Below are 15,510 nucleotides of genomic sequence, written 5' to 3'. Positions count from 1 at the left end.
ATATATATATTCACAGCTTCACTTCGCGGACTCACGTCTCTAGTGATAGCCTCCAAAACACTTGTGTATGAGCGCGATAGAAATAAAATATCAATTGAATTCAATTCAAAAGCGCTCCAGTCAGGGGCGTTGCTAGGGGGGGGCTAAGGGGGATATAGCCCCTGATCTTTTGGTTGTAGCCCCGGATAGAATCTCAGGAGCTACAGCCAAAAGACCAGCTAGCCCCCAGTCCCAACAGTTCCGACAGCAGCTTAGCCCCGGGTCTTTTCCAGACCTAGCAACTCCCCTGGCTCCAGTGTAATTCAGGCATGCAGCTGGAAAGCGGGACCAATATGAATGAATGCGCGGGCTCTCCACGCGCCGGCTCACAGGATCCTCAGCTCGCCGGAGCTCCGATGCCCTCTTGTATTGGCTGCACGCGCTGTACCGCAGCAGGGGCACCCGCTCAAATGTATAACAGGTGGGGGGGATTCAGTGGGCCTAAGGCTACTCACCATTATCAGCAGCAGAGTGCTGGGCTCCTAGTGTAGCCTCAGCACAGCCAAGCTCCACCTGGGCAAGGTGTCGTAATGTGCACGGGCTCGTGCAGGGACACTCGTGGAATGTTATGGGTTCGGAGGACAACATTCCACGGTGGCCGTTGGTTGGAGGTGGCAGGGCAGCAGGCTTGTGGGGTCGCGTAAATAAATACTTTACTACATACTACTTGTGTACGGTGGATTTACATCAGTGGCGACGAGGATTTTACGTGACCCCGTTCCACGTGTGTATCGGCTGGCTGTTTGGTGCGGCTGCCTGCCCGTCCTGGCGTTGGAGCTGACGACGCGGATTAAGGCCGGAATTCGTTGGAGCCGCCTGCCGCCTACCCCTGTGTCGTTAGGGGTGGAAGTGGCCACAGGTGGGCTCCGTTGGTGGGCGTGTGGTTCCCAGTGGCGATTGGCGGCCAGGAGCTCACCAGGGGCATCGCAAGCCATTCGGGAGGCGGCTACGGGCCCTCCTGTGTCCCGAAGGGGAAGAAGCCGGGGCAGCAGGGCGACATCGTTGCGCTGGCAAGGCGTCAACAAGTATCGCTGTTGGGGAGTCGGTTGGGGTCTCGGAGGAGGAGCACTCGTCCGGCGGTATATCGTACGGAGGTCTGTATCCCTGTGTGCATTCGGCGTAAAAGACTGTACGCCGGCTGACAGCTCCGCCCCCGGCAGCGCATGCGCATCGCGCAGATCACTGCTGCATGCTTGAGGGAGGAAGGAGGGGCTGCGGTGGCGCTGCGCAGCTGACTGCCGTTGTTCAGTTCGCAGGAGGCAGGAGCCCCATACAAACGCTGTACATGGGCTGCGGTGGCGCTGCGCAGCTGACAGCCGTTGTTCAGTTCGCAGGAGGCAGGAGCCTCATACAAGCGCTGTACACGGACACCTGGAGCTTGAGTCTTCTACGTGCCACCAGACAGGATATTGGTGGTAAGGTCGGGCATATGACTGCTGTGGAGCAATGTGCATACGGTTTGGGCTGTGATCTGGAAGTGGAGTTTAAATCTCTTGATTGGTTGTGACTCACCCGGTGCCTATTGACGGTTGTACTGCAATTACGTGTGGGTGCACGTGCACAAGGTGACATTGAGGGAGCATCTCAAGGGAACAAGAAGTCTGGAGGTTCTCACAAGGGTGGGGGAAAGGTTCCTGTTGGGGGTTTAAGGAACAAGGATTTCCGCCAGCAATGTTACATACGGCTGCAAGGCCTCCACCAGCTTTTCTGCCAAATCCTGGAGAGCCTGTTGCTCCTTGGGAGCAGTGGGTGGATGCCTTCAAAGTATATTTGAGGGCTGCTGGCGGGGCAAAGTTCAACGACGATGAAAAGGAGGCTGCATTGCTGAATTGCATTGGGACTGAGGGCTTGAGAGTTTTTCGGCACCTGCCAGGGGAGAACGTAATGGTTCAAGGGGGAGGTGAGGGAGAAATGGTTATTAGTGCATATGAGACAGCTTTGAAGAAGTTACAAATGCGTTTTGGTAAAAGAGTTAACGTGGTTTCATGGTTTTAGAGCGGTATAAGTTTTTCTCTAGGGCACAAGGCTCTACGGAAAGCATAGATACTTATGTTACGGCACTACGTGCACTCATGGCTACATGTGGGTTTCCTGGCAATGGTGAGGAACACATAAGGGATCAGGTCATGATGAAGACATCTAATCAGAAAATAAGAGAAAGGTTATGGATAGAGAGTGATCCTTCACTTGAGAAGGTGTTGGAGATTGCAAGAGCAATTGAAGCTTCTAAGACCAGTGTACAAATTCTTACTGAGAGGGATATGAATAGGGAGATGGTGCATGCTGTAGTAGCAAAGAACAAGAAAGGTTTGGATAGAGCTGGGGTGCAAGGGACTAGAGCACCTAAGAGTAAGGAGGGGTGCAAGAATTGTGGCTGGTCAAGTCACACGGCTGAGTCTAAATCTTGTCCTGCCTGCAATGTTGAATGCAGGAAATGTAAGCGTTTGGGCCATTTTGCATGTGTAAGGGGCAGTTGGTTGCTAGTGTGGCATCAGAAGACTCTACCATGTTATTAGAAGGGACATCAGGAGGGGGATCTAATCAAAGCGTCATATTACATGTGGAGGGAAGTGGGCGGAAGGGTCCATGGGTGTCGGTGTTGGTGGATCAACACCCAGTGGATATGCTGGTGGATTCGGGGTCACCCTATACACTGGTGGCCCCGGATGTGTATCAAGAAGTGTTGGGTAAAGATATTTCTACTTTATTGGCTGCAGATATCAAACCATGTGCATATGGGCAGAGTCCCATCGACCTCCTGGGCTACAATTGGTCGACATTTTCCTTCAAAGGGAGGCAAACCTTGGGTAAGTTGTATGTGGCTTCAAAGGGCACAAATCTGTTGGGTTGGGATGAGCAGGCTGCACTTAAAATACAGATTCACCCGGGTGAAAAGGAACCGATTCTCAGTGTCACGGAGGGAGCAGGACAGAATGATAAAATGGTTACTTCTACGGTGCTTATGAGTGAATTTCCTGAGGTGTTTTCTGACACTCTGGGTAGGCTCAGAGGTTTTACACATCGCATTGTTTTGAAGAAGGGTGCGGTTCCCAAAGTACATAAAGTGAGGGGAGTACCAGTAGCGGCGAGGGAGGCATTCAAGGAGGAATTGGCCAAATTGCAGTCAGCAGGGATAATTGAGCCCATTGAGTCCTCAGAGTGGTTGTTTCCCGTGGTTTTGGTTAAAAAGGGGGATGGGAGCATCAGAATGTGTGTAGATCTCCGGGAGCTGAATTCAAGCATATGGGTGGATCGGCACCCATTGCCGAATATTAATGAGTTGTTATTGACATTAGGAGATGCCAAGTATTTTTCAACTTTTGATCTGTCAACAGCGTACCATCAAATTGACCTGCATGTTGACTCTAGACCACTTACTTCGTTTGTGACTCCGTTTGGGGCATACAGATTCTGTCGCATGCCATTTGGCCTTGCTTCGGCTTCGGCAGTCTTCCAGAGGTTGATGCAACAGATGTTGGGTGGGGTGGAGGGAGTCAGTTATTTTCAAGATGACATTCTAATCTGGGGCAGTAGCAGGGAGGAACATGATGCCAGGGTAAGGAGGGTCATGCAGATTCTTAAGGACAAAGGTCTGACTGTAAAGTTAATCAAGTGTCAGGTAGGTGTGGAAGAGGTCACATATTTGGGACATGTATTGAGTTCACGAGGTGTGAGTCCCAAAAGGGAGTTGGTGCAGGTGTTGAGGGATACACCAGCTCCGGTCAATAAGGATCAGCTAAGGGCTTTTTTGGGCCTTGCGGAGTATTATGTTAAGTTTATACCCAATTATGCGGAAAAAACAGTGGCCATGAGAGCGCTCATGAGGAAGTGTGTAAGATTTGCATAATCTCAGGAGTGTGCAGTGGAATTTGGGTTGGTTAAGAGGGATGTAGAAAATGCTCCTTGCCTGAAATCGTTTGACCCGAAAAATAAAACGGCCCTGACTGTGGATGCAAGTGAAGTGGGTTTGGGGGCAGTGCTGGAGCAGTGGATAAGTGGTGAATGGATGCCAGTGGCTTTTGCCTCGAGGACTTTGAGAGATGTTGAAACTAGATACTCGGTAATTGAGAGAGAGACTTTGGCAGTGTTATGGGCTTCAAAACACTTTAGGACGTTTTTGTGGGGCATTCCTTATATTGTCAGAACGGATCATAAACCGTTGGTGCAAGTGTTCTCTACCAAGGGAGTTATGGCAGTATCCCCGAGGATTGCGAAATGGTCAGTACAACTACAGGATTACAATTTTTCATTGCAGTATTTTCCGGGGAAGTTGAATGTTGTGGCAGACTGCCTGTCCCGTTTGCCTACGGTGCAAGAGGGCAATCAGACAGTTTTAAGGAAAGATGAAGACTGGCAGGAATGTCAGGTTGCTTATGTGACGTCTGCGGTGGAAAAATCGTTGTGGGATCAGGAGTCTGAAGCCGATCTTGAGTTAAAGTGGATTAAGGAAGGTCTAGTGAAAGGGTGGCACACGGTTAAGTACAGGCCTGAAGGGAAAGGTTATGCCCAAGTTTTACATGAATTAGCCGAGGGTCCATGGGGTGTGTCTAGGGGAAGTAGGTTGATACCCCCTGTGAGTTTGAGAGGGAGAATAGTCACGTTAGCACATGTTGGTCATTTGGGTCGATCTTTGACTAAGAGGAGACTCAGGGAGGAGTACTGGTGGCCGGCTATGGACAAGGATGTCGAACAGGTGGTGAAAGACTGTCAGGCATGCTCTGTTAGCGATAAAAGCAAGGTACTCCATACACAACCTATACATCCTGTAGAGGTTCCAGAACAAGTGTGGTCGAAATTGGCTTTAGATATCATGGGTCCGTTTGAGTGTTTAGAGCCTGAGTGCAGATATATGTTGGTGTTGGTGGACTATACATCCAGGTGGATTGAGGTGGCGGCGTGTTCTTGCATCACAACTGATTCTGTCATGGATTTCTTGAGGAAAATATTTGATCGTGAGGGATTACCTGCAACCTTAGTCACAGATAATGGGGTGCAGTTCACTTCCAGAGCGATGAGAGAGTTTTTGGAACAACATGCTATTTCACATGTTAGAACAGCTTTGTACAATCCTTCTGCAAATGGATTAGTGGAGAGGGCCAATGGTACTATTAAGTCAGCTATAGAGTTAGCTTTGGCTAATGGTTTGGATTGGCAGGAAGTGGTGACACAATATCTGGCTGCATATCGCAGAACGCCAGCCACTATTACGGGGAGATCTCCATTTGAGCTTATGAGGGGCAGGAAAGCAGGTACTATGTTGAGAACCCTGGCTATGGGTGGTGGTGGGCCATGTGATATGGATTTACAAGTTATTCATCGCAGTATTTTGGCGCGACAGGAGGCCATGGGGTCTTCACAAAAGTTTAGAAAGGAGTTGAATGTTGAGCTTGGGGATGAGGTGTACATACGTAATCCCAGGATGGTTCATAAAGGTCACAGCAAGTTTTTGCCCTCAAGGAGAGTTGTTAAGGTTGGAAAAGGCCATGTGAGATTGGAGGATGGTTCTGTTTGGAGCAAGAAACGGGTGGTGGTGGATGGTTTCAAACGTGGGGAGAGGGCAGGTGTGGAGTCTGATTGGGAGTGTCACGGGACTGGGTTGGATTATGATCCTGTGAGTTCACAAGGGATCAGCATTGAACAGGAAGATGGTGTTCCACTTCCAGGTCATGTGAGTGCCGAAAGCAGTGTGGAGGGTCAAAATGCTTCTGATCAACAACCTGATGTAGGACAAGATGGGGGTCGTCTTGCCAGGAGGTGTGGCCCCCCTATAAGGTTTAGAGATTATATTTGTTAAACATGAAATTTACATGTTATGTTGCAATGCATCTTTGTGGTCAATATTTTCTTTATCCATGAATGCAATTGGTATTAATGATGAGTTATATTTATATATAGTTATGTTCATGTTTCCATTGTTCAAAATGTTCGCAATGTATGTGTCACAGGTTATTAACAATTGTGTTATTCAAGGAAAGAGGATATGTCGTAATGTGCACGGGCTCGTGCAGGGACACTCGTGGAATGTTATGGGTTCGGAGGACAACATTCCACGGTGGCCGTTGGTTGGAGGTGGCAGGGCAGCAGGCTTGTGGGGTCGCGTAAATAAATACTTTACTACATACTACTTGTGTACGGTGGATTTACATCACAAGGGTGACCTCCTCACTCAGTAATTAGTGTTGCGGCCGCCTTTTTCTCTCAGTAGCTGTGCTCACTCTACATCTACTCACCGTAGGACGGGGGGATTAATCTGAGAGCCCCAAAGGTGGAAAAGTTCTCCTAAGCAGTTAACAGCACAGAATCTGAACATACCTGCACTCTAGGTGCCGAACAGAAGTGCAGGGACAGCCGCTGTGAGCACCAGGTCACGGGAGCTCCAAATCTATGCTGCCATCTTGGCTCGTGCGCAACAGCCCCCCCATCTATGCACTTTTAAGACTGTTTCCTCACTGCAATGGTGTCAATTATATCACCATCACTTTAACATGGGTGCATACATGGCTGCAGAATATATATGTAAGGGGGCACTTTCCATGAGTGCTCAGGCACCACACGGCTGTGGGGACTCAAAGGGAGACCCATTATTTTCAGCTTAGAGGTGATTGATAAAGTGACTACTAACAGATCATGGATCAGAGACTGTTCATTAAACATGTGAACATAAGCCAATAATTGTTTTTTCATGTTCTTTGTTTGTTTGTCTTTCTCTCATTTTTGTTTTATTTTTTACATATGTTCATGATGTGTTGTTGGATTAATAATTGTCATGTTGTTGGTGTAATTGGTGGGTTTAGCTCCAAAATAATGGTGGCCAGCACGCATGCCGTAAAGACAGACCTCCACGAAGCTCCGTCCGCGATCCTGAGACTAATGCTTAACTTTCGCTGATTCCAGGTTCACAACACGAGTTGAGCCCAGAATATTGTGGGGGAACCGATTGCCAGCACTCGGCAACAATACTGGGCGGAATCGGAGTGCGGACGACGGAAAACGGGAAGCCCGAAGCCGAGCCCCCTGGGACTCCAAGATGGCGGCGCCCGCCGCGGAGTAAGATCGAGCCGGCCTCGGCCCCCCGGGTCATCCTACGGACCGCTGCAGCTGGGGTGGCCGCTGTGGAGGAGCCTGTCGCCTGCTCCGCCGACGGACACTCGAGAGCGGGAGGCCGACGTTGGTTGCTGCCGCGGCCGCGGAGGTCGGAGGAACCGTGGCGTGGGCGCGGCCAGGAGGAGGTTGTGTCCACCGCGGACGCTGGAGCCTGGAACACAGAACAGCTCCAGCGGCATGAAGGTGAGCGCGACCACGATCACAGCTCACAGCTGAGCGGAGATACGGGGAACGGTACAGAAGGCGGCGGGACACTGAAAGCGGGACCGGGTTCCCTTCACGACACTTCCTAACGGGATCACATGAAATTGCCCCATACGGCCTCCCAGCAGCCTGAAGGAGCGAAGGCCTAACGCTGACTCTCGCGAGGAGGACTGGCCTAGACCTGTGGGACCCCGTTCGCCCTAGAGGCTGCCTGATACGCAGGAAGTTCCATGTGAGGTAGACCCCAGCAGAAAGATCCCACTCACTAAGGCCTGAGGAAGAGAAGGGCGAATAATATACTGGGAGCCCCAGGGAGCCTGACCCACAGGCGGCGGGACACATCCTGCCTGCCAGTAACCCATTGGAGACGCAGGCAGGAACCAGAACTAAACTGATCGCTACCTGCAGCCCGGGACTTATTTGCACCACTACGACTCCCAGAACTAGGCCCTCCATACAACCTGTGCCCACAGCCACTGGTCAAGATCTTGAAACCTAATTGTGGAAACACCAGCGACCAGAAACATCCGAAAAGCTGGGGTTGGATCCCTGGGTCCAAAGTTCCCTTGAAGCCCACACGTAAACTTTGATACAGGGGTCGTCGACAGATCTGCACTCTGCAGGGGGTAGCACTTGTAGTCCTCAAACCAGGAGATGTCTCCCCCCAGGACCAAGCCGAAACTAGTCACGATGGACTCATTCACGACGGTCAGACCCCAACGGCAGTCATCTCAACAAGACCGAGAATTCCCTGAAGACTCGCCTCAACAAGAGGAAGACCTTAAACACACGCAAGTCCTCCAAGCAATAGCCGCCCTCCGCACATCACTCGAGGGACGGCTTGAAGAGGTGAAGTCAGACATGCAACTCATGCGACAGGATGCCCGTAACCTAACGGAAAGAGTTACGGTGACAGAGACCGCTCTACAGGAAAATGTTGAGAGCACCCGAGACCTAAAGATGACGGTCAGAGATCTAGAACAAAAGGTGGCAAGGCTAGAGGCCCGCTCTGAGGATGCAGAAGGTCGGGCGCGCCGTAATAACATTCGTATACTGGGGGTCCCGGAAGACCTAGAAGGTCCAGACCCGACGACCTTCATTGAAACGCTCCTACAGCAAGAAATAGGGGCGGCAAACCTCTCCCAGGGGTTCTCTGTCGAAAGGGCCCACAGGTCTCTCCAGAAACGTCCCCCACCTGGATCTCATCCACGCCCAATCATAGCAAAGATTTTAAATTTCAGAGACCGCGAAACCATACTGCGGTTCTCTAGAGAAGGCGGGGAGATAAAAAGAAACGACTCAACAATAGTTATATACCCGGACTACACCCCTGCAGTACAACGAGCCAGAAACTCTTACATTCCAATAAAAGCCCGGCTGAGAAAGCTCAACTTGAAATACATGCTCTTATACCCGTCACGTCTCAAAATTCTATATAAAGGGAAAGCAACGTTCCTAGAGACCCCAGCCGCAGCAAACATGTGGCTTGAGCACAACAACCTGGCGGACGACAAGGAAGAACCACTGAACTCAGATCGAGGATGACCACCCACCCCCCGGCGAACGCAAGCAGAAGGCAGCCCCTGCAGATAACAAAAGGAAATCAACACGAACCGTAGTCGGACGAACCACTATGAAAGTCCTACTACAAATCTCGCAACATCGGACGCGAGATCGGAGGAACACGCAAGCGGCGGACAAACAACCCACCCCACCAGAAAAGGTGTAAGCAGTTTGCTCACACACAATCCTGATCCGGAAGGCCAGGAGTGGCCTGGAAGGCTCAGGAGCCCCTGAGCGCTGTAAGTTAAAAGCAGCTGCTAGGGTCTGTTTGGAAAGTTTTGTTTAGTTTTTTCCCCCATTCAACACAATGGGATTTACACAAGTTCAAAAATCTCCAACCAGCGAAAGACTTGGGGCCGGAACGAGAGGACAGGCGGGGAGAAGATCAGGACAGGATGGAAGGACCAACGAGGTCAACAGGAGACGGACAACTGTGAGTGTTACTCAACTACCCCGCAATGGCGGCTAAAACAAATATAAAAATATTGACCTGGAATGTGAGGGGCCTGGGTTCATACCCACGCCGGAACAGAATCAAGTCCTATTTAAACAGAAAGAGGGTGCAGATAGCGCTACTGCAAGAGACGCACTGCACGGCTGAATCCCTAGCGAGGCTAAGTGAACATTGGGGAGGCCAGGGGGTCGGAACTTCATACTCTAAGTATGCTAGAGGGGTATATACCTGGATTCACCCACAACTCCCTTTCCAAGTAATTAAGTCCGAGGTAGACCCAGAGGGAAGGTTTGTAATACTATGGGGCAGGCTAGAACAAATAGATATTTGCATAGTGAACTCTTACTTCCCCAACACTAACATCCCATCGCACCTAAACTCCATGTACGCCAAGATTGCGCCACATAGGCATGAAATCCTTTTTTGGGGGGGAGACTTCAACTGTGTCCATGATCCGATAATTGATAGGTCCTTCCCGCATCCAAAAGGGCCCTCAGCGGCCACAACAGCCCTCTCCCTGTTAGTCGACAGGCTACACTTGGCAGATACCTGGAGAGAGTGTCACCCTGACGCTCGAGGGTACTCATATTTCTCCTCTCCGCACGGTCTCCACACCAGATTGGACTATGTTTTCATAAGTAACGAACACCTGCCACAAATAGAAGAAGCCCAATATCTGGGCAGAACCATTTCCGACCACTCGCCACTTCTGGTGGGTTGGAATCACACTGGCCCCAGACCTCCTATCCCAATGTGGAGAATGCCGATAGATGCCCTGGGAGATCCGACATTTAGGGAAGACCTACACGAATTCATAGAAAGCTTCATAGAAAGAAACACCGGAAGCGTAGATCGCTTAAGCACAATGTGGGACGCCCTAAAAGTAGTAACGAGAGGGGAAATAATAGCAAAGGCAGGGGGCATTAAGAGACAACTTACGGACGAGCTGATCCACTGGGAGCAGCAAATAGAGCAATTGGAAGCAGCCCCGGGCGCCACAGAACAAAGGGAGGATAGCCTCAAAGTACTCAGAACTAACTCTACCTTAGCATGGAATAGGCTCGCCAAATTTGATTATGCCACCAAAACTAATAGAATACACACGGAGGCAGACAAACCAGGCAGAATGCTAGCTTGGCTCTGCAAGAAAGAACACCCCAGACATACAATCACTGGGGTACAAACTGAAGAGGGGGGGATAGCACAGACCCAGCAAGCCATAAACGATACCTTTAAGGGCTTCTACGAACGCCTTTACTCTCATAATGACCAGATCCCCCTAGACAAAATCATGGACACCCTCGAAGAGATTGAACTCCCCAAGATGCCCCCTGAACAATCAGAGGCCCTAGATGCAGAAATCACAACCGAGGACATCACAGAAGCTATTAGATCACTAGCTACTTGCAAGGCGCCTGGGAGCGATGATCTGCCCACGGAGTTTTATAAGGCGTATGAGTCCACCCTAACGCCCCTGCTACACGAGGTCTTTCAAGAAGCACACGAGACAGGGATATTACCCGATAGCATGAGAGAGACCCTCCTGATCCCGATTGTTAAGCCTAATAAACCCCCTGATAGATGTGACTCCTACCGCCCGATAGCAATGCTTAACTACGATGCGAAAATTCTGACAACAGTGTTAGCAAGTAGACTGGCCAGAATTATAGGGGGAATAGTACATGAAGACCAATGCGGCTTTATACCAGCCCGAAACACAACCATGAATTTGCGCAGAGTGCAGCACGTTAATGCCCAAACTGAAGCTTGCACAGAAGCATACGCACTGCTGTCGCTGGACGCCATTAAGGCGTTCGATTCGATCTTTTGGGAATGGCTATTGGCGGTCCTGGAGGGGTTTGGCTTCGGCCCGAGGTTCATTAGGTGGATCAAGATACTATACACGGAACCTAGAGCCAGAGTAAAAACTGGGAAGCACATATCGGAGGTCTGGAACATATGCAGAGGAACTAGACAGGGTTGTCCCCTCTCTCCCATGCTCTACGTACTAGGCCTAGAAGTAAGCAATTTTTTGATGCTGGGATCCGGCTGGGAGACACTGACCACATTATCTCTCTCTATGCGGACGATATTCTTTTATTTGTTAGAGACCCATACTACAATGTGCCCACGATGCTGGAGGTCCTAGACAATTTCGCGAAGGTTTCAGGAATAAAATTCAGCAGAGCTAAATCCTGCCTCTTCCCCCTGGCAAATCTTAAGGGACAGGAAGAATCGGAGCTTCCCTCGGTGGGAATACGGTGGGAACATACCTCGTTCAAATACTTAGGCATACACATAATGCATTCCCCGGAACAAATGCATGAGCGCAACACTAAGGCTGCTCTCCCGGTCTTGAGGAAATCTATAGCCTTCTGGGCAAAACTTCCCCTATCCATGATGGGCAGGGCCTCCATAACTAAAATGATCGTCCTTCCCAGATTCTTGTATGGATTTCAGAACGTACACTTCTACATCAAAGCGCCCTTCTTTCGCCTACTGGAAACTATGCTGAGAGATTTCCTGTGGGGGAAGGGAAGACGCAAGATAGCGCTTACCACGTTGTCATTACCGTATACTCAGGGGGGAATCCAACTCCCGAACTTTGAAAAATACTATCTGGCAGCGCAGCTTAGCTTTGTCACCAAGTGGCTAGCAGACGATGCCACATCGGAAACCCCTCTCCTGCAATCACTGGTCTCCCCGTTGTATATGAAAGAACTTTCCTGGGCCCCCACCCACCTGATAAGAAATGCCCCCCTAATGGTCACTCTTGGACGCAAAATCTGGCATAGGACTGAATCCCTCGCCCATGTCAAACACCAATACTCCCCGAACATACCGCTTGTCTCGGACCTATGCAGATCCCCCGGGGATCTGCAACACCTCAGGCACTGGGAACAGAAAGGGATATACTCATGGGGGGACTTATACACGGAGGGGGTGTTCAAAGAATTTGAAATACTTCAAGAAGAAAATGATGTCCACACAGGCCAGTTTCTGTGGTATCAAAAATTAAGATCCACGGCACGCGCCAGATGGTCGACATGGCCGGAGGAACCAGACACAAACCCCCTGCTTACGCTACTGTATGAACTGGGAGAAGGAGGGAGACCAGTGTCTCAGATCTATAGCCACCTAAATGATACCCCCAACCCACGCAGTGATGGACTGAAGTCCAGATGGGAAACAGACATAGGCCGAGAATTAACAGTTGGGGAATGGGAAAGAGCTCTGACATTTCCAAAAACAGTATCCAGAAATCATAGATTTAGACAAATACAATTGAATCTTCTGCATCGGACATATCTAACCCCATCCAGGCTGGCCAAACTCCATAAAACCCAGAGCTCCAAATGCACCTGGTGCGAAATGGACAATGCGGACCTGTTCCACGCATTCTGGCGGTGTGCCAGAACACAGTCCCTGTGGTCTTTAATTCAGCAGACAAGTGAAAACCTGGGGCTGACCAGATATAAATGGACTCCTGCGGAGTGCCTACTCGGCACATACCCCAGACCAGCAAAGCTAAAGCACCTCGTTAGATTAATGGACATTATGTGCATCCTGGCCAAGAGGACAATTGCAATGTCCTGGAAGAAACCATCGGGACCGCAACAGAAAATCTGGCACAGTGAACTGAAACGATGGGTGCTGGCAGAAACGAGAGCCTGGGAGGAAAGCGTGGCCAGATCCACAGATGTCTCGAGCACGACCTTAGACGCCTGGAAAGGACTCACAGACCCCTTGTTCTACCCCTCCAACGATAAGCCCCCATGAACCAGCACAAACCCACAGTGGGTAGACCCACGGACAGAATTGGACTCCTCGAGGCAGCCCAATCCAAACTTCATGCGATCCCTGCCACGGGAAGTTTCCCCCCCCCCCCTGAAAGTCCCAATCCCCCCCTGTGCCCCACTCGGCACCGGCTTCTCAAGATACAAACATTTGGAGATAGTTAAAGTTTTAATGTTAAGTTGTAAATGTTAATAATCCGAGATGCAATGTGATTTATTGTTTGATGGCACTCATGGCACTTTTCCTGTGCTTGTAATAAATAATAAATGCCAATAAACAGATTTGAAAATAAAAATTAGCTCCAAAATAATCATATGTGTGATTTTGTGCTAGACAGTAGATAACGGACTGTTTGGCGATACTAGTAGAATCATTTTGTACAGCTTGCACCCTGTACTATTTATTTTATTTATTTATTGGATATTTGTAAGGCACCTACAAGACAAATGGTGTCTCAAGGCACCATAAGACAAAACGGGGAGGGGGACAAGGGAGAAAGATAACAACGGTCCTACTAGGCTTTGTGACATTCGGATCGTGCAGTAACATGAAGTGGGAGTGAGAGGGGGTAAGTGCTGTTCTGTGAGAAAAACGAAAGTACTGGGGGGAGTGCTGGGTAAAGAGGAGAGAGTGCAAGTGAAAAAGGGAGGGGCAAAGGAGTGTGGGGAAAGAGGGTCACAGGGGCCAGGGGAGGACAGGAGGGCAAGAGCCAGGTATTGATTGGGGTGCATGAGCTGAGGGTTAATATGCTAAGTGCATGGAGGGGGTGGACTGGCCAGGGGGCCTGGTGTCCTGTAGAACTCAGAGAGGAACCAGGTAGCCAGTCACTGGGGTGTTAGCAGGGGAGGGGGAGAGAGAAGGAAGAAGAGAAAAGGAAGGTCTTGAGCTTCCAGAACTTGAGGAGATCCGGCCCAAGCATGAGAGGGCCAGGGAGACCATTCCCGAGGGAGGCTCCTGCCGAGGAGAGAGATCTACACCCCACTCTCTACTCTCAGGCCCCAGAAAGCCTTGTGGATGATGCAGATGGTCTTGAACTTGATCATAGCAGCAACCGGGAGCCAGTGGAGAGATTTTAGGGCTGGAGAGATGCGGTCCCTGAATAGCAGTCAGACAGTCAGGGATGAGAGAGGAGGAAGAGGAGGCAGTAGAGGGAAGCTTGAAGAAGAGCTGTGTGTCATCAGCAAAACAATGGGAGTGAGGAGAGAAGGAGGAGATCAGGTGGGCCAGAGGGGAAGGTAGATGTTGAAGAGCCACGTCAAGAGGATAGAGCTTTGAGGGACGCCGCAGGTGGAGAGTGTGATAGGGGAGAGAAAAGGGCCCAGTTGAACCTGGGAAGGTCGGTCGCAGAGCAATGAGGTCATCCAGTTCAGTACCAGGCCCGTGGTGCCAAGGGTGTCCCACAGCCGATTTGTCAGGTTGGCTTGATTGACTGTGTCGAAGGCAGAGGAAAAATCCAGAAGGATAAGAACGGAAGGAGAGGTGGAATCGAGATTTGAGAGCAAGTCTTCACGAGTGTTTAGTAGAGCAGTTTCCGTGCCTCTGGCTGTTTTGAAGTCAGACTGGTGGTTGTGGAGACAAGCAACAGATTCAGTGTGCTGGCTAAATTCAGAGATGGCCAGCGTCTCCAGGAGTTTGCTCAGGAAGGGGGTAATGGAGCTACAGCGGTAATTAGCAGGGGAGAAGTCAGCATAGGCCTTTTTGCGGAGAGGATGCACAAGGAGGTGCTTGAGGGGTAGCGGGAAGGAGCCAGTGGCAAAGGAATGATTACAGAAATCAGCCAGGGTTGGCAAAAGGAAGGCAATGTTGCCGTTGATAGTTCTGGATGAGCAGAGGAGCACCTGCTTGGAGGAGACTTTCATAGAGAGGACTTCTCTACAGACCTCATCCAGTGCTATGGGCGAGAAAGAGGAGAGTAGGAAGGAAGGGGAGAAGGGGGCCAAGGCAGGCCTGAGAGCTGGGGAGAGAGGGGAGTAGAGAAGAGTGAGGACAATATGTCCTGAGTTTTGGTTAAGAAGTGGGAGGCTAGTGAAGTACAGGGGGCCAGGGATGGCAGGGAAGAAGTGGATACTACAGTAGGATTGGCAAGTTTCTTGCAGATTTTAAACAGGTTGCCCGTGTTGTTAGTGGCCCCAGAGATCCAGGCTTGGAAATGGGCCCTCTTCTTCGAGCGGATGGAGAGTCTGTATTGCCTTTGGAGCAGGCAACAGACCAATCTGTTAGATGCTCAGCAACTCTGCACTTGCGTTTCAGAGAGGCTAGGTCGGAGTCATACAAGGCACTGCGCTTTTGAGGCAGGCTTCATGGGGATCCTCATGACAAGGGCAAGGGTGTCGAGGGTGTTGGTGATA

Source organism: Ambystoma mexicanum, chromosome 1p (genome assembly GCF_040938575.1).
Source record: "Ambystoma mexicanum isolate Mex_15411 chromosome 1p, UKY_AmexF1_1, whole genome shotgun sequence".
NCBI classification, from domain to species: Eukaryota; Metazoa; Chordata; class Amphibia; order Caudata; family Ambystomatidae; genus Ambystoma; species Ambystoma mexicanum.
This window is presented reverse-complemented; position numbering follows the sequence as displayed.